The sequence below is a fragment of the Anomaloglossus baeobatrachus genome, assembly GCF_048569485.1.
Source record: "Anomaloglossus baeobatrachus isolate aAnoBae1 chromosome 5 unlocalized genomic scaffold, aAnoBae1.hap1 SUPER_5_unloc_6, whole genome shotgun sequence".
NCBI lineage: Eukaryota > Metazoa > Chordata > Amphibia > Anura > Aromobatidae > Anomaloglossus > Anomaloglossus baeobatrachus.
In genome coordinates, this window is record NW_027441810.1 from 316,885 (window position 1) to 336,763 (window position 19,879).

Sequence of the window (19,879 nt, forward strand, 5' to 3'; positions counted from 1 at the left end):
TATTCCATGTGCATCGAACATGTCACATTGTTCTATATTCTCTATACGGATATGAGTATTACAACCCTCCCCCCAAAAATACCCAACCTTCCTCCTCCCTCTCCTTCCTAACTCCCAATCTCAGCGATCTGCCATTCATTACAGTTACTTTCAGCGCACAATCTCCATGTCTGAACAATGTCTGTAACTTCTCTATACTACAATAATAAACATGTTCATATTAGAAATTACTATGTCCATCAACGATCCATTCCTTCTTTGTGGGAACATCTGATGTGATTGAGTTTTTATAATCATTTTCCACTAAGTTCAGTTGTTTTTTCATCATCATTGGGAACTGACCCCCTTCTCTATTTCCCAATACACATATTATAGGCTCTAAGGCGACTTTGATTGTAAATTCTTACTAAATTGTCCCAATAACCTGACACCAGAACCATTTTTTTTCAAATAAAGTCTGAGTATCTAAACTAATGTTCTTCATTTCTTCTTCCTCCATTTCCTTTTTGCTGGAGCAGAGGTCGCCCAACCTGTTCCCTCATTATGGCCTTAAATATCTTGGATACAATACTCTTATTACTGCAATTTCTCACTAACAAAGCTTTAACTGTTTGTTCATGTTTCTAAAAGGATATCCATTTTTCCTCTGTAAAGGCCTTAAGCCCACTTTACACGCTGCAATGTATCTTACAATGTGTCGGAGGGTTCACGTCGTAAGTGACGCACATCCAGCATCGTTAGTGTTGTTGTAGCGTGTGACAGCTACGTGCGATTGCGATTGAACGGTAAAACGTTCATCGCACGCACATCGTTCATTTCTCTAGAATTGAACGTGAGGTTGTTCAATGTTCCCGAGGCAGCACACATTGCACTGTGTGACACCCCGGGAACATTGAACAGATCTTACCTGCGTCCTGCGGCTCCCGACCGGTAATGCGGAAGGAAATAGGTGGGCAGGATGTTTACGTCCCACTCATCTCCGCCCCTCCGCTTCTATTGGCCAGCTGCCGCGTGACGTCGATGTGACACCGAACGTCCCTCCCACTCCAGGAAGTGGACGTTCGCCGCCCACATCGAGGTCGTATGGAAGGGTAAGTACGTGTGACGGGGGTTAATCGTTTGTGCGGCACGTTCAGCAAATTGAACGTACCACACATACGATGGGGGCGTTGCAAATCACATACGATATTGTATGCGAAATTGCAATGTATAAAGCAGGCTTTAGGTAACAATTTAGGCCTGTATTCTTGGCCTTTTTTTAATTTTTTTTTTCTTAGACAATGTGAACTCCTCGTCCTTTTCCTCCCTTTCATTGGCTGTTTATTTCTCCACATGAGGTCCTTCTTTAAATTTTCTATGATTTTATATACTTTTTTTTTTTTATTATTAAATCAAAATTTAGCTTTGATGATTGCACATAAAAAATGACAGGAAGCAGTGCCATGTTTTCTTTTTTTCAATTAGATAATTCTATTTTTTTTTTCTTCAGAGAAATGATGATAAAATGCATGGCTTGCAGTAATGACTTTGTTAATCACGTTTTGTCGGAGGGTCGTCTGAATCCATCTAAGGGCTTATTCACATGACCATTCCATTTTTGTGGTCTGCAAAACACAGTCCGTTTTTTTCACAGATGCATCCGTGTGACAACCATTCCGTATACGGGCCGTGTGTCATCCGTGTGCCTTTCGTTTTTTTTACAGACCGCAAAACACAGAAGCAGCTAGATAGATAAATAGATGGATAGCTAGATATAGATAGAGGGATAGACCGATAGATAGAAAAACAGAGATTTAGAGGGATTAATAGAGGGATGAATGAATGGACAGATAGAGGGATAGCTAGAGGGATAGATAGATAATAAATGAGAAAGACATATATAATGTCCCACTCCCCAGCATTTTGTAATCTTGCACCCTTAAGTGCCTTTCATGTGGCACTAAAGGGAGCTTAGACTTGTATTTTGCAAAAAAAATAAATAATTTAAAAAAACCGACATGGGTTCCCCCCATTTTTTGTTGCCAGCTCGGGTAAAGCAGACGGCTGCAGCCTGCAGACCATAGCTGGCAGCTTCACCTTGGCTGGTAATCCATAACAGAGGGCACCCCACGCTGTTATTTTAAATTTAAATAAATAATTTAAAATAAAAAACGTGGGGTCCTTCCCAAATTGGATCACCAGACAAGGTAAAGCGGACAGCTGTGGTCTGGTATTCTCAGACTAGGGAGGTCCGCGGTTCTTGGACCCTCCCCAGCCTAAGAATAGCAGGCCACAGCTGCCCCAGAAGTGGTGCATCCATTAGATGTGCCAATCCTGCTGCTTTTCCCCAGCTCATCCCGATGCCCTGGTGGCAAACGGAGTAATATATGGGGTTGGTATGTGACGCCCTGGCAAAACCAGGTAGTCACAAAAGAGTAAATCCTCCTTGTTAGCACCTGATCTCACAATGGTCCATCCAACAGGCACCCCCTCCCCCCCCAGAACAGTAGGGACGCCCACTCAGGGGATATGAAGTGTCTGGGGAGAAAACAAGCAGTTGGAAGTGGAGAGCAGAGCAGACGGGTTGGAGCTCCTGGGCTGCTGTGGAAGCGTGCAGTGTGAGCCAAGTTCTGGGAGCTGAAGTGGAAAGTGAGCCCCCGGGACCGCTGGAACAAGTTGCTGTAGGAAGAAACCCGAAGTGGACCGGGGCAGGGTAGTGGCTCGCCGGTATTGTGAGCGGGAATCTGGACTAGTGCAGGGAAGTGGACTTTCTCCATTCCAAGCAGAGGAGTTAAAGTGACTTTCAACTGTGTGCAGGAGAGAGGGCTCTGCTTCATTGTACCGGGTGTGGGATCTGAGCACCACCCACCAAAGGCCCATGGACACCGGCAATTTCTGGTTTACCTTATGGACTTGTGTGAAGTTACTGCGTCATCCTCAGAGTGAGTACACCAGTCCCTTCCGGTCCAATCCTGCGGTCGGCGTTCTGCTGTGCTATCCCTGCCACCACCACAACTCCCAACTGGGCCCCGGGACTACACCTCCCCTACCCGTGGAGGGGATCCCATCTTGCTGCCCCTCTGTTCCATCAGCCCCAAGTGCCCCATCAACAGGCAGCGGCAGTGTCAACATCCCTCACCCCTGGGAACGAGGGCGGAAACCGGTGACTCCCAAGACAGGAAGCGCAAAGGACAGTGGATCCCGCAAGACGGCTGTCAAAAAACCAAGGGGGAGGAGAGGACGGAGGGGCACCAGAACTGTAAAGTGCAGGGACGGCAGGACTCTGCAAAATTGCAGAGCAACAAGTTTATCAAAAGGGCCCTATATACCCTGTATTCCCAGTTTACCCACACAGCCAAGATTGTCAGAATTCTCCCACAGCGCAACAAGTTTATCAAAAGGGCCCTATATACCCTTTATTCCCAGTTCACCCACACAGCCAAGATTGTCAGAGTTCTCCCACAGAGCAACAAGTTTAAGAAATGGCACTTACAGAGCCTGTTTTCAGAGTTCCCCCTACAGAGCCAAAATATCAACCCCAGTAGGGTACAGTACAGCTGCTGCAGTTAAAAATCTCATAGTTGGATTTGGGATCAAGCTGGCTGTCCACTGTGAGGCATACTACAGCCGCTTTGCCTTGGGTGCCTCCCCAATGATGTTGACTAAGTGTTCCAGGAGAACAATAGAAAATGATTGTTCAAGAAGGCAGTCATGGCTGAATAATACAGCAAGGAATAATGGGATAAAACTGTTTATATTTTGTTTATTGGTACTGGGGCCATGGTGGTGCTGGATGTTGTGGCACACTGAGGAACGTCCTGCCGCCTGTGTGCACAAGAGGAAGGTGTTTAGTTTTGGTGCATTGGTGTACAGAGAGACCATGTCTTCTACCTGCAGCAGCTCCACCTCCACCACTAGAAGCAGCACCACAGACAAGTCCTCTATATTGTTTTCACTCCAAAAATTGCAGAGTATTACATGACCAGTATACAGAGAGAATGCCTATCAGATTATTACACTGACTGTTTTCACAGTTCCCCCACAGAGCCAAATTTCAGGTCCAGTACCTCACACTGTAGCTGTAGCAGTTAAAAAGCTGGTTATTGGAAAGAAGTTGGGACGACTGGGTAGTCACTTCAAAAAGTGGAGGGAGTTTATTATAACCTACTACAATTCGGAGGAAATAGAATGCCACCATTTAAGGAGATGGTGTGGTATCACTCTTAGAAATTAGATGGTACACTTGGAGGATTGTTGGTGGGAGTTGAAGGTGACTATGTGGGGGTGGTTTTGAGCAGAGTGGGTGCAGGGGGGGGGACAGTTTAACAAGATGGTTGCAAATTGATTCATGTAGTTAGCTACCACAATACCTGGACTGTTCATTTCTCATTTCTCTTTTCCTGTGTGCCGGGGTACATTTTTTGATATTGGACTTTTTTCTCCCGAGCACCAGAGCTATAGTGGTTGAGCACAGCTTACCCTCTACTGACTACTGATTTCTTAGTATGTGCTACTGCTTAAATATTTTTCCCACATTCTTTTTGTCATGTCGTTTTCTATGTTTTCATATAACAACGAGGATACTTCCGCTATATTATCAAAGGTTAATGTATCTAACCAATTCCTGGTGATTCCTACAGAGGAAATAAGAAGTAAGGATTACGAGTAGAGATGAGCGAACTGGTCGCAGTTCGGCTCGAGTTCGGTTCGCCGAACGGAGGTCTCGTTCGAGTTCGTTTCGGCGAACTACTCGAACCGCATAGGAAACAATGGGAGGCAATCACAAACACATAAAAACACCTAAAAAACACCCTCAAAGGTGTCCAAAAGGTGACAAACAACTCACAACACAAACACATGGGAAAGTGTCAAGGACATATACTCATGCGAAAACAAAAGAGCTGGACAAGGAAAAAGAGGAGGAGACACAGATATAGGAGTATATGCAAGGGAACATCGATGCCATTACTGTGCAACTTGAGCCTTGCTCATTTTAGGCTTCCAATCTGGATAAATTGCCTGAGCTCGCCACGTACGCCTTGGGGATCTTGTCGTGTCCCGCAGCCAGCGTTCTCTCGGAACGTGTCTTCAGTGCTGCTGGGGGTGTGCTGACAGATAAGCACACGCGTCTGTCCACTGACAATGTGGACATACTAACGTTCACCAAGATGAGGAAGTCATGGCTCTCAGAGGACTTTTCTTCCCCTGGGTCATCCAGGGGAGGCAAAAGGCTCGTGTATTTTTGAGAGTGCTTCATGCAAAGCATCTTTTTCATTTTGAAAAGGGGGGTCAACTGATGCCAGTCAAGTGGGGTGTGTGTGGCCCAATTAGCGGAAACAAGGGAGACTGTGGTTGGAGTCCCCTCGCTTTTGAAAAAAGAACCAAGATGAACAAGTCATGGCTCTCAGAGGACTTTTCTTCCCCTGGGTCATCCAGGGGAGGCGAAAGGCACGCGTATTTTTGAGAGTGCTTCATGCAAAGCATCTTTTTCATCTTGAAAATGGGGGTCAACTGATGCCAGTCAAGTGGGGTGTGTGTGGCCCAAATAGCGGAAACGAGGGAGACTGTGGTTGGAGTCCCCTCGCTTTTGAAAAAAGAACCAAGATGAACAAGTCATGGCTCTCAGAGGACTTTTCTTCCCGTGGGTCAGCCAGGGGAGGCGAAAGGCACGCGTATTTTGGATAGTGCTTCATGCAAAGCATCTTTGTAAGCTTGAAAATGGGGGTCAACTGATGCCAGTCAAGTGTGGTGTGTGTGGACCAATTTTTGGAAACAAGGGAGACTGTGGTTGGAGTCCCCTTGCTGTGTTTTACATGCTTTTAGAAGGGCATGACATGGCTTAGAGGTTGACTTTCAGCATCTGCAAACTGTTGGCTACTAAAATGCTGCCTTTCCAACCTTTTTAACCGAGGATTTTTGAGACCTTATGCCCATCGCAGTGCCCCAAGAGCCGATGCCCAGGAGCCACTCCTTCTCCAACAAAAGCGTGCCCGCGCTACACCAGCATGTCGCACCAAATATCACCGCTTCTTTGAGAAACTCTGTGTGACAGGGTGCATTTCACCACAGATACTTGGCCCAGTAAGCATGGACAGGGGCGTTACATGTCGCTGACTGGGCACTGGGTAACTATGGTGATAGATGGAGAAGTGTCTGCTGTACAAGTCTTTCCGTCCCCACGAGTTGTGTGTTTCAATCCTTCCTCTGTATGTACAAGTTCCTCCACTGCTTCTGCCTTATCAACCTCGTGTTGTTCCTGCACCTCAGCCCAAACCCTGTGTGGTCAGGCCACCCTTCCTTGTAACTGCACCCAAGGAATCCCACACACCTCCTTACTATGCTGGCAGCAGAGCTCAAGGCCATCAGGCGGTCAAATGTTTACTTTGAAATGTAGGGGAAATGTGAGACACCGCTGAGGAGTTGTGGACGGGTAGCTCTGTAGAGTGAGACCGAGTTTCATCAATGGTTGTCTCCACTCAACCAGCAGCCAGGGAATGCCGTGTGCGACAATGATGCTAAACAGTCTGCGGCCCTTCTTCAGGGCAATGTGACACACGTGCCTTGTATGGCTCACGTGTTGAATCCGAATCTCCAGCAATTTTTAAAACACTATCCCGGCCTACATGTCCTTCTGTCGAGGGTACGGTGTAACGCCTGCCTGGATCGACACACTCAGACGGGCTGTAAAGGATAGGCTAGAGGGAACCCACTCACCAAGCTGGACCCCCAGAACCCTGAAACCCTTTAACCCCTATACAGTGATTTTGAATTACACAGGGCCCAAGGTGATCAATACCTGTGGAAGGCTGCAGTTCCAGAGAATAGTAGTCATGCAGGGTCAAAACATTAATTGAGGAAGTGGAACAGAATGGGAGAGACAGGACTTAATCAGAAAACAAGCAGAGGTGAAATGCACATCGGCCAACGAGGTACCTAAACAGCAAGCAGGAAAAGTAGTCAGGTAACAAGCACACAAACTCATAAAACTAAACTGGGGGTAACAGTAACCAGAGGTTCATAGCTATGTCTGGCAGTGGTCTTCAGACAGGAGGGGCCTAAAAAAGGGTGTTGTGTCTTCCCATTGGTTGTAGTTGAATGATGGTACTTCATCTGTGAGATACCCACCACCTGCATTCAGCCATTAGTTCTGCATATGTCAAGGTAACGCATCCCAGTGGGTGAGCATAACCTGCGTCCACCTGCGACGCTGGCGTCGACTCCTCTCCCATCATCAGCACTATGCACAAAAGGAACACATTGTCACCTTGCGACAGGAGTACAAATTGACGTAGCGGAGTACGGTGGTGACTTAACAGCCGCGTGCGGCAATGATGCAAACATGGCAGCGTGCCTTCGTCAGGCCAATGTGACACACGTGACTTGTATGGCTCACGTGTTTAATCTGATTCTCCAGCAATTTTTAAAACAACATCCCGGCCTACATGGCCTTGTACAGCGGGCACGCTCACTATGTGCTCACTTCCATCATTCGCACCCAGTAGCTCAACAAGTTTCATCGCTCCTGAAGTCTTATGGTCTGGCGGTGAAACGTCAGAAATGCGATGTTCCGACACGCAGGAATTTGAATCTGCACATGTTGCAGCATCTGTGGCAGCACCGCAGAGCCCTGCTGAAATACGTTATGACGTATACCCTGGGCTAACTTGATCCAGAGGTGGTGCAGATCACGCTGCTGGAGTGGTGTCAGATCAAGGACATATGCACCGTTCTACACAGTTTACAAATGTCGACGCAGATATTTAACACTGGCGATGACATTCTCAGCGTCACAATTTTGGTCATCTACATGATGGAGCACACTGTAAGTATTATTCGGAGTCAGGTGTTGGTCCAAGAGGAAGAGAGGAAGTACTGGAGGAGTCATATGCGGAAGGGTTAACAAGATGTACAAAGTCCAGACGGTCAGCGGCACCTTGGCGGCAGTCATGGTACGGTGGGGGAGAGGGATTATCAAGGGAGCATAGTATCAGCAAAACAGTTGAGGAAGGTGCAGGAGCCCAGGAAGAAATGGAGGACGAACTGGCGATGGGCATGGAAGACTCAGCAGATTAGTGAGAGCTTGCTCACATTTTGGTTGTGCGAGGTTGTGGGTAGAGGGCAGAGGAAGGAGGCACGATTCTCACCTCTCCGCCACCAACACACCAAGGACTTGGTCCTCCTGGATGCTCAAGACACATGAGCGCCTTCTTGCTGCACTACCTACAACATGACCCCCGGATTGTACGAATTCCAAGTCATGCTGACTACTGGGTTGCCACACTGTTAGATCCCCGGTACAACACAAAATTTTGCGAAATAACTCCTGCCATAGAAAGGGACGCACATATGCAGGAGTATCAGCATGTAACGCCTGGTCCCACCAGACCCCGGGGGGGGAGCTCTCCCTCACATCTGCCCAGTCCCAGCATGGCTCCCACATGCACTCCTGCCCCCACTCCCAGGCAGAGAAGGCCTTCCACTTACCGGCCCCAGGGCTCTGCAGACGTTGCTCCCACTCCAAGGCCTGCTGCAGTTTCCTCTTCACACAGAATTGCTGTAGGTGATTCTAGGCTGCGCGCGAGGCCACGCCCCCTTTCTTAAAGTGGCATGCCCCAAATCCTGGAAGTGATCTCAGTGGTCACCTGCTGCCTAATAGGTATTTAAGTTCACTTCCCCCGGCAGCAGGCGCCCGAGCAACGCCTCTATTAGTGCATTGCCAGTGTCCTAATCTGTCTATGCTATTGTTTATGATCCGTACATCTGTTACCTGATTCTAATCCTGTGTCTCACCGTAGTGCCATCTATACCATTCCGGCTGTGGACGTCACCACCTATTCCTACCGTGGACGTCACCGTGCCATACCTGCCGTGGACACTATCTATACCATTCCGGCTGTGGACGTCACCACCTATTCCTACCGTGGACGTCACCGTGCCATACCTGCCGTGGACACTATCTGTACCGTACCGGCTGTGGACGTCACCTGCTGTGAAACATCTCCGGTGCCACTTCCGTGTTCCGCCTGCCGCGGACATCGTACCCGAGCCACGCCTGGCCGTACAGAGACTCCTACCTCCGGTCCCTGGCTGCCGTGCATTTAGGCCTTCTGGGGAGGCGCCGCACAGTCCCTGTATAGGGGTTCGCTGCTGGCCGTCTTCTCAGGGGAGTCCGGTGCACGGTCCAGTGGGTCCACCTCCGGACGTTCGCCGCTCCTCGGTGAGCGTAACACAGCAGAAGGTGTTACGCAATCTTACATCTGCTTTTCCACTAAACACCAGTGGTGCACAGAGTAAATCTAAACACTTTTTCATCGATAGGAGGAAATGGTCTTACTTGTCCACATCTGAGGGACCGAGGGCTGGCTGCTGTGCTGAGACGGCGTTGAGTACGGTGTCTCTGCAGAGTTGTATTTTTGGTCATACAAACTGAGTTGAAAAAGGACAGATGCTGGTGGAAAGGGGAACAGGTGTGTTGGAAAGCGTAAAAAAGTTTGTGTCCGTGGGTTTGGTGGTTAAGCAACATTAACATTTGCTGAAGAAACAACATCTGGTATGGTGGGACTAGCAGATTTGGATAAGGTGGTATATACTATGTTACCGCTATATAAAAAATATTAAGAAGAAAAGAAAGAGAAAGGTAGATATCCCAATCGCCATTCGGTGTCCACCGTGCTCACAGATGGAAAAGGAGAGGTTGGCAACTGGAAGGTTAGGTGGAGGATACAGAGCTGGGTGGCTCAGAAACTAACAGTAGCCTGAACCGAGTTAGACGCCCCTCGGATCTGGAGACTTGGAGCCCTGTTAGCGTGACAGGGTCCACACGACCACCCAGCCCCGGAACTCCCTGTTAACAACACAGGGGCCATTGGTTACGCTGTCCGTGTGCGTAAGGGACACACCTGTGGACAGCAGGCGCATCAGCAGCAGCAGGCCTATTTATGCCACTGGGCTGCACTAGCAGGACTGGTAGGACAGGAGCTGTTCTTAACCGTTCTGTGTTACCAACTGTGGTGGCAGCCTGCATCGATGACCTATCCCTGCCTATCTCTGGCCTAAAGCCGCAATGGGTTCAACACATGGAGGTGTACTCTTTCGGAGCATAATAGAAGACTGGGCACCTTATTCTTGGCTCCAGCCCCTTTTATAACCTGGGTCCGCCTGAAACCAGGGTGGACCACAATGCACCTCCTGGAGGCAAAAGCAGAGTGACATGTCATGAGTGGCATAACTAGCATCCTATTTTGAACCGCCACTTGAAGGATGACCTCATGGCTGCCACAACCAAAACACCTCAGCAGTCATCGTCTGACCAACAACAATGAGGTGACAAGTCATAGGGGCGGCCCTCTGCAAGCCTCTTGGGAGTGGCCTTGCCAAATTGTCAGGACATCTGATGCCATGTGGTCTATATGGGCACCCCACATCAGGGGCAGGGCCAAAGAGTTCATTACCCGACCTAGCCTCTGATGCAGTAAGTGCCTGAGCATGCTCAGTAGCATGAAATACAGTTTCTGAAAAAAAGACTATCCGCTTCAGCATGCTGTCTAGACACAACACAGGACTTAGACCCAGCACATAGTGCAAGTACCTGTGCAAAGAGGCTTTTCTCAGTCAGTGTGAAGCCCCACAGGTGTTGTGTTGGTACATTACCTTCAGGGACTCCACGTGGAGGAAGAGTCTGGTCACACTTAGGTTGCTTCTTTATATGTATTTTCGTGACGCCATTCTCGGTATTGCGGTCAGTGGGGACCGCCACTGCAGTATAAGGGGACACCTGGGGCTGATGTTGGGTGCAGTTAGTTTTAGTGGCCTCCCGAGAGTGAGTCAAGCACCAGGGCCCTGTGTAAGTGTGTTGAGCCGCAGGTCGCAGAATGACTCAGGCACAGTCCAAACGAGCATGCGCTGTAGCCCAAAATTAAGACTTTTCCTCAGGAATGACACAGTCAGACAGAGCATACTCAGTTGGCGAAACACTGGAGTTAGGCTGCGGCTGGGATAAATCGGCACACAGGAAGGAGCAACCGCGGAAACACTTCGTTCAATTGTGAGGGGAGTCATTTTGGAGTTTGGTGAGGAGTACCGTAACGCCAGTGAGCAGCATCCTGTGCCACAGACCAACATTCTTCTGGTGCTGTCTATACTGTTAACCATGATAGGAGCGTAAAGTCTGTATTATGGCAACTGGACATCACATTACCCGGGTACGGTAGGCTGTGCCCAGACAGTAATGCGTGCACGCAACACTTTGTTTTATTATGAAAACACATATCTGTTCTGGGTAGGACGACTATATAGACAATCACACTTGCTGCCTCTGCACTGTCAAATTGTCACGTACAGTTTAAATCATAGAGGGACAGCGACACATGTTTGCATTGAATGTTGCTTTTCAAGATTTACATGACTGTGTTGCAGAGCTGTGTGGTTTGCATTCACACTGTTATCATCTGCCTTATCTGTGAGGCTTCAGCTAACAAGGGTATTCAGGGTGGGTGATGTGTTTTGTCTATATTTAGGTAGATAACTGGGAAGCTCTTGGATGTGCCACTAGTAAGTTGTCTTCGCACACACACTCAAACACACACAAACACACAATTACTGCTGCTACGCAGAGGGCTTAGCAAGCAGTAGGCAACTGAATAGATTGTTCTATTATTTCAATTTAATGCATGGTTCTTATTGATTGTTTTGGGAAAGTGAAAGAATCATTTATGAACCCAACTGCAAACAGTGCTTTTCATGTTGCGTGGTTTTGCTGCATACTGTAGATCCCACCAAATACAAGACTTAAAATGAAGCATAAGTCGCAAAGGGAATTTCACTGTGCTACAATGCGGCCTAGCGGGGCTGTGCAACCACCGCCTGCCCCATCAAGTGCATCTGCGTGCTCTTCATCCTCTGTGACTGTGGGGACAGCAGTCACACATGCTTTTTCACGATGAACTTCCACCCCTTTACCCGTAAGCGGGAGTGTGATTGGCCGGTCGTCACTTGTTTTGGAAGTGGAAACAGATGGTATTGTTGAGCTGTCAGACATCGAGAGAACCACCATTGGATGAAGGCAACATTATATCCACACCTGCACCTTCGTAACAGATTGGCTGGACTACCTGCAGTTAATAATTGCATTACAGAAATGGAAAGGAGTGTAGAATGCACACGTGTTGTACCTTGCTTGGCAGCACAGGAACACTAACTTAGTATTCCAGACAATTTTAGGATGGCAGAAAAATTGTCAGGGTACAGTGGCCGTGTTCTGTGTGTACCAGGACAGTAAAGGAAGCCTCACTTTCTATCCCTCCTAATGATGAAATGCAGCAAGGAATTCCCTGAGTTTGCTATAAAAATAGCGTTGCAACATGTGCATGAGGGTGTCATGCAGAGGTGCTAGAAATAGCTTGGCACCAGTGGGGCACAAATGGAGTACAATAGCCATTTTAAGTATGCCACTAACTTGCAGCATTTTTTGCTATTATTATAGCTTATTAAAAACAGAGCAGGAGGGTATAATGCAGAGGTGTTAGAAATAGCTTGGCACCAGTGGGGCACAAATGGAGTACAACAGCCACTTTTTGGATGCCACTAACTGGCAGCATTTTTTGCTATTATTATAGCTTATTAAAAACAGAGCAGGAAAGTGTCATGCAGAGGTGCTAGAAATAGCTTGGCACCAGTGGGGCACAAATGGAGTACAACAACCACTTTTTGGATGCCACTAACTGGCAGCATTTTTTTACTATTATTATAGCTTATTAAAAACAGAGCAGTAGGGTGTCATGCAGAGGTGCTAGAAATAGCTTGGCACCAGTGGGGCACAAATGGAGTACACCAACCACTGTTTGGATGCCACTAACTGGCAGCATTTTTTGCTATTATTATAGCTTATTAAAAACAGAGCAGGAGGGTGTCATGCAGAGGTGCTAGAAATAGCTTGGCACCAGTGGGGCACAAATGGAGTACAACAGCCACTTTTTGGATGCCACTAAGTTTACTCAGTGTTTGCTAGTATAATGGCTTAGTAACAATGAGTTTGAGTGTGCAATGCAGAGGTGCTGCAAATAGATTTGCACTAGTGGGACACTAATGGAAGTCCAACAGCCACGTTTAGGATGCCACTAAGTTTCCTCAGTGTTTGCTAGTATAATGGCTTAGTAACAATGAGCTTGAGTGTGCAAAGGGCAGGAGGGTACAGTGGCAGGGTTGTGGGTCAGTGTACAGGAAAGGAAGCCTCACTTTCCCTCCTAATGGGGAAATGCAGTGAGGAAGTCCCTGAGCTTAGCTACACAGATGCTGTTATCTTCTGTAGCTGTTAAAATCTGTTTCCACGGACCTGACTCACCTATGGCTCTGAGCCTGCTGTTATTAGCCCTTACAAGGGCTAATAGAAACTTCTATCCCTATTCTGTATAGCGCTGTGTGTAGAGCGTACACAGCAGTATCGGAGACAGGAGCTATGCCAGCGGTGACTGACGCCCAGACGCAGAAGAGATAATGGCGTCCGGACGGGCAGATACCCGTTTTTATAATGCAGGGACATGTGACATGGACATCCTATCACACATGCCGTTGCTTCTCTGGCTAAAAGTCCACTTAGCTGTGTGTGTGTCTGGGATTGGCTGACATGCTGGCCCGCCCCACTACACGCGCGCGCTTAGGGAAGGAAAAAAAAAAAATGGTGATCGCCATTATCCCAGCAGCAGTGATCTGAATGTGCTGTTCCCGCACACTATAAGCTGAAATTTCATAATAGTGTGAGTCACAGAGTGACTTACACTATTACAGCGGAAAGCCAGCTAGTAATTAGCTTGGCTTTTTGCTGCTAGAACCGTTTTCGAACGTAACTAGAACTATCGAGCTTTAGCAAAAAGCTCGAGTTCTAGTTCGATCTAGAACAGCCCCCAAAATCACTCGAATCGCGAACTGGAGAACCACGAACCGCGAACCACGCTCAACTCTAATTACGAGAAAGAACTACGCAGACATACTGCTCTTGAATTACATTATATCACCTTAGCAAAGTATCACAAGGCCAAGAGGATCCCACATGGACTACGCATCCCTCTTCAACCAACCCTGTTTTCAGAAAATATTTCTTACTGTGATAAGTATGAGTACATTTTAAACAAATGCTCCATGGACCTCATATTACTGACCATTGAGTACCTTGAGAAGGAGATTGGTGATATCAGTGCAAATATTTCTACCATAGAACAACAATTTCAAAATACCTTATCATCCACGGAGTTCAATAGTATCAAGACAAAGACTGAGTCTCGGCAAAGGCTTTGACAAAGGCTACACTCCTGTAGCCGAAACGCGTCGCTGTTGTGTCATTATCCATGGAGGACATTGTCTTAACTGTTCATATGTTTATATGACTGTTTTTATTGGAAACCAAGCAGAATAAAGCATCTGGAAATTTACTGGCATATCTTTCCTCCTTGCGCTGGGCAGAACTTTTCCCTCTTCATTATACACAGGTAGCAGCACCTGCAGCCCGAGCAGCAGAAGGAAATCTGAGCACATGGAATGGGTGAGCTGAAAGTTTCTCTTTTTGTCTATATTCAGGACATTATGCTTCATCCAACAGTTCCGACAGCGAACAAAGTCAAGCTCATTCCTCCCATTTTTTAGGCCCACGATGACCACCAAAAGAAAAACGAAGCGGAGCAAGGGATTTCGGTCCGAGAACCATCACGACCCGCTCACAGGTAGGAGAAACTTGGTCTATAATATTTCCTCATACAATCTTTCCCCCAGATAACAGAGAGAGGTAGAAGACGGGTTTTCAAATGCCGCGCCAATGATCACCAGTCAGATGATCAGATTCATGTATCTTTATTGTTGCATAGGTCTACGCGTATCAGGAGCTCAGCTCCCTTCCTCAGGACTGTCAGAAGTAAGACAACATCAAATTTACCGTGGTAGATACAGGTATACATCAAATAGACAAGGTGACGTCAGAGTACCGCCCCTTCTTGAAAAAAACGGGCGGGAAAGAGTGCATGGTGATCCAGATATGACGCAATACAAGTCACTACATAATAAAAAAGCAAAACATAAAACCTTGTCTCACATATATATTGGCAGTATGATCTAAATATAATAAAATGGGTGAAAACTGAAAATACCCAAAACACATGAGTCTTCATAAATGTGTGACAGAAAAAAATAAAAAATAAATAAAATGAATATATATATATATATATACAGTTAGGTCCAGAAATATTTGGACAGTGACACAATTTTCGCGAGTTGGGCTCTGCATGCCACCACATTGGATTTGAAATGAAACCTCTACAACAGAATTCAAGTGCAGATTGTAACGTTTAATTTGAAGGTTTGAACAAAAATATCTGATAGAAATTGTAGGAATTGTACACATTTCTTTACAAACACTCCACATTTTAGGAGGTCAAAAGTAATTGGACAAATAAACCAAACCCAAACAAAATATTTTTATTTTCAATATTTTGTTGCGAATCCTTTGGAGGCAATCACTGCCTTAAGTCTGGAACCCATGGACATCACCAAACGCTGGGTTTCCTCCTTCTTAATGCTTTGCCAGGCCTTTACAGCCGCAGCTTTCAGGTCTTGCTTGTTTGTGGGTCTTTCCGTCTTAAGTCTGGATTTGAGCAAGTGAAATGCACGCTCAATTGGGTTAAGATCTGGTGATTGACTTGGCCATTGCAGAATGTTCCACTTTTTTGCACTCATGAACTCCTGGGTAGCTTTGGCTCTATGCTTGGGGTCATTGTCCATCTGTACTATGAAGCGCCGTCCGATCAACTTTGCGGCATTTGGCTGAATCTGGGCTGAAAGTATATCCCGGTACACTTCAGAATTCATCCGGCTACTCTTGTCTGCTGTTATGTCATCAATAAACACAAGTGACCTAGTGCCATGGAAAGCCATGCATGCCCATGCCATCACGTTGCCTCCACCATGTTTTACAGAGGATGTGGTGTGCCTTGGATCATGTGCCGTTCCCTTTCTTCTCCAAACTTTTTTCTTCCCATCATTCTGGTACAGGTTGATCTTTGCCTCATCTGTCCATAGAATACTTTTCCAGAGCTGAGCTGGCTTCATGAGGTGTTTTTCAGCAAATTTAACTCTGGCTTGTGTCACTGTCCAAATATTTCTGGACCTAACTGTATATATATATATGTATAGGTATATATCCACAAACACGTGTATGTGAAACGGGTATGAGGAGAGTCTAGAACTCACCTAAAATTGTAAGCGCAAGGCCCTGCGAGGTGGTCCCACAGATAAAAATATAAAAATAAAAGTAGAAAAAAACATAGAGTAAAGAAGAATGTGCAGACAAGTCAAAGAAAAAACAGAAAGTTATCAACCATTAGATTGCGCCAGCAGAGTTTTATAAAATCCTAGTACCAACGAATAACCAAGGAAGATAAATGAATTTTCTTTGGGTTTATCATGGTCTTTTTTCATATTTAGGATATCTGATTACTTTTTTCTTCACTGGAGGTCTATGATATGGATATGTATATATATACTTTTTGGAGTCCTATGTGCATGTTCTTTCTTTCAATCCTCCTTTTATCTACACGTCCTGAAAAATCACACGCCTCGATGGCTGGGTGGCTTCACGCTTCCACATTTCTGATTCTGGCTTGCCTGGAGTCCTCCGCTAACAATTCTAGGTGAGTTCTAGGCTCTCCTCATACCCGTTTCACATACACGTGTTTGTGGATATTTACATATACATATATATATATATATGTCGCGGGCGGAGGAGGGGACGCTGCGCTCTCCCACTGCTCGGGTCCAGCCGCTGCTGCTGCAGCTGCTGCTGCTGCTCGGTGGTGGCTCGAGCGGTGGGCCGGATCCCGGGGACTCGAGTGGCGTTCCTCGCCCGTGAGTGAAAAGGGTGGGGATTGATTGTGGGGATTTGGTTATTGTCCGTGACGCCACCTACGGTTGTGGTGATATTGGTGACACCACCGCTGCTCTAGACGGGGATCCCGGGAGCGGTGACAGGGAGCAGCTTTGATGTTATTTCTCCCCTCCGTGGGTAGGGGGTTGGTTGTCCCGGGGCCCGGTGATGGGGTAGGGATGGATGGCAGGCAGGTCGCGGGGCCTGACGAGGTGCAGGGTCGCGGAGGCAGCACTGTGCTGCACGGCACGGCGGTACTCACTCAGCCAATGATGAGGACACAGTTCTCGGTAAAACACATGGCTGGATGGACGGGTCCCACAGACGGCTGCGGTGTTGTTTCTCCCGGCAGGTTGATGGTGACTGCCTTTCCCTACACCTGTGTACTGTAAACGGTTCCAGTGGGTTCCCACCGGTAACCCGCTCCCCAGCTTGGATGGGAGCCGAAGGAGCCCCTTTTGCCCGTAGGCTCTGGCCCTGGGAACTTTAGCCTTGGCGGTGACTGTGTTTCCCTCTCTCGGTTGGACGGTTGCCTTCTGTCGGGACTTGGCTGCTGGGAAACCCAGGAGGTTCCCTTCGCTAACGAATTTGTCAAATTCACGGCGACTCCTAGCCTTGCCGGGGTCCGTAAGCCCCTGCCAGATGGTGCTGACTTCTCTTTGCTTACCGGTCCAGTACCGCCGGGCCACCGCCCGTCCACGGTCCTTACGGTAAACTCTGATAGGCCACTCCTGCAGACGGTCACCACCGTCTGCCAACCTTGCTGATCCGTCCGGGCCACACACCCGGACCAACTTCAGTCTGCTCACTTGCCACTTTCCTTCCTCTCACTTTCTCCTCCTCAATAGAGATGAGCGAACCGGTCCCGGTTCGGCTCGAGGTCGGTTCGCCGAACGGAGGTCCCGTTCGAGTTCGGCTCGTCGAACGTTCGACGAACCGAACTCGAACTGCATAGGAAACAATGGCAGGCAATCACAAACACAGAAAAACACCTAGAAAACACCCTCAAAGGTGTCCAAAAGGTGACAAACAACTCAAACACATGGGAAAGTGACAAGGACATATACTCATGCGAAAACAAAACAGCTGGACAAGGAAAAAGAGGAGGACACACAGATATAGGCATGGCACGCCCTTCTAAAATCATGTAAAACACCGCAAGGTGACTCCAAGCGTAGTCTCCCTTTTTTTCCAAAAATTGGGCCCCACACACACCCACCCATTCAGTGGCAGCAGTTGGGCCCCAGTTGTACAATTCACAGCTAGATTTGCATCAAGCACATTCAAAAATACGCCATAATTAACCGTCCCCAGGATGACACCGGGGTAGGTAGCAAAGTCTTTCCTGATCCCAGCTCTGTTCATCTTGGCTTCTTTTAAAAACACAGCAAGCAAGGGTTACTCCAAGCGGAGTCTCCCTTTTTTCCAAAAATTGGGCCACACAGACACCCACCCCATCAGTGGCAGCACTTGGGCCCTAGTTGCAAACAGGATGTTTTGATTTGCATCAAGCACATTCAAAAATACGCCATAATTAACCGTCCCCAGCATGACACCGGGGTAGGTAGATAAAGTCTTTGCTGAACCATGACTTGTTCATCTTGGCTTCTTTTAAAAACAATGTAAGCAAGGGTTACTCCAAGCGGAGTCTCCCTTTTTTCCAAAAATTGGGCCCCACACACACCCACCCCTTCAGTGGCAGCAGTTGTGCCCCAGTTGTACACTTCACAGCTACATTTGCATCAAGCACATTCAAAAATACGCCATTCTTATCCGTCCCCAGGATGACACCGGGGTAGGTAGCAAAGTCTTTCCTGATCCCAGCTCTGTTCATCTTGGCTTCTTTTAAAAACACAGCAAGCAAGGGTTACTCCAAGCGGAGTCTCCCTTTTTTCCAAAAATTGGGCCACACAGACACCCACCCCATCAGTGGCAGCACTTGGGCCCTAGTTGCAAACAGGATGTTTTGATTTGCATCAAGCACATTCAAAAATACGCCATTCTTATCCGTCCCCAGGATGACACCGGGGTAGGTAGCAAAGTCTTTCCTGATCCCAGCTCTGTTCATCTTGGCTTCTTTTAAAAACACAGCAAGCAAGGGTTACTCCAAGCGGAGTCTCCCTTTTTTCCAAAAATTGGGCCCCACACACACCCACCCCTTCAGTGGCAGCAGTTGTGCCCCAGTTGTACAATTCACAGCTAGATTTGCATCAAGCACATTCAAAAATACGCCATTCTTATCCGTCCCCAGGATGACACCGGGGTAGGTAGCAAAGTCTTTCCTGATCCCAGCTCTGTTCATCTTGGCTTCTTTTAAAAACACAGCAAGCAAGGGTTACTCCAAGCGGAGTCTCCCTTTTTTCCAAAAATTGGGCCCCACACACACCCACCCCTTCAGTGGCAGCAGTTGTGCCCCAGTTGTACAATTCACAGCTAGATTTGCATCAAGCACATTCAAAAATACGCCATAATTAACCGTCCCCAGGATGACACCGGGGTAGGTAGCAAAGTCTTTCCTGATCCCAGCTCTGTTCATCTTGGCTTCTTTTAAAAACACAGCAAGCAAGGGTTACTCCAAGCGGAGTCTCCCTTTTTTCCAAAAATTGGGCCACACAGACACCCACCCCATCAGTGGCAGCACTTGGGCCCTAGTTGCAAACAGGATGTTTTGATTTGCATCAAGCACATTCCAAATCAACAAGCATTTACTCTCCCCAGGATGACACAGGGGTAGTAAATTCCTTGTGGATCCATGACTTGTTCATTTTGATGAACGTCAGTCTGTCCACATTGTCACTGGACAGACGCGTGCGCTTATCTGTCAGCACACACCCAGCAGCACTGAAGACACGTTCAGAGACAACGCTGGCAGCTGGACACGACAAAATCTCCAAGGCGTAAGTTGCGAGCTCTGGCCATTTTTGTAGGTTTGAAGCCCAAAAGGAGCAAGGCTCCAGTTGCACAGTCATGGCATCGATGTTCATTTGGAGATACTCC

The 19,879-nt window shown here is 47.5% G+C and overlaps 1 pseudogene; it reads left to right on the forward strand.

Annotated features, from left to right (window-relative positions):
* LOC142259288 (uncharacterized) overlaps positions 1 to 19,879 on the forward strand; it is a 78,979-nt pseudogene that overhangs the window by 16,020 nt on the left and 43,080 nt on the right.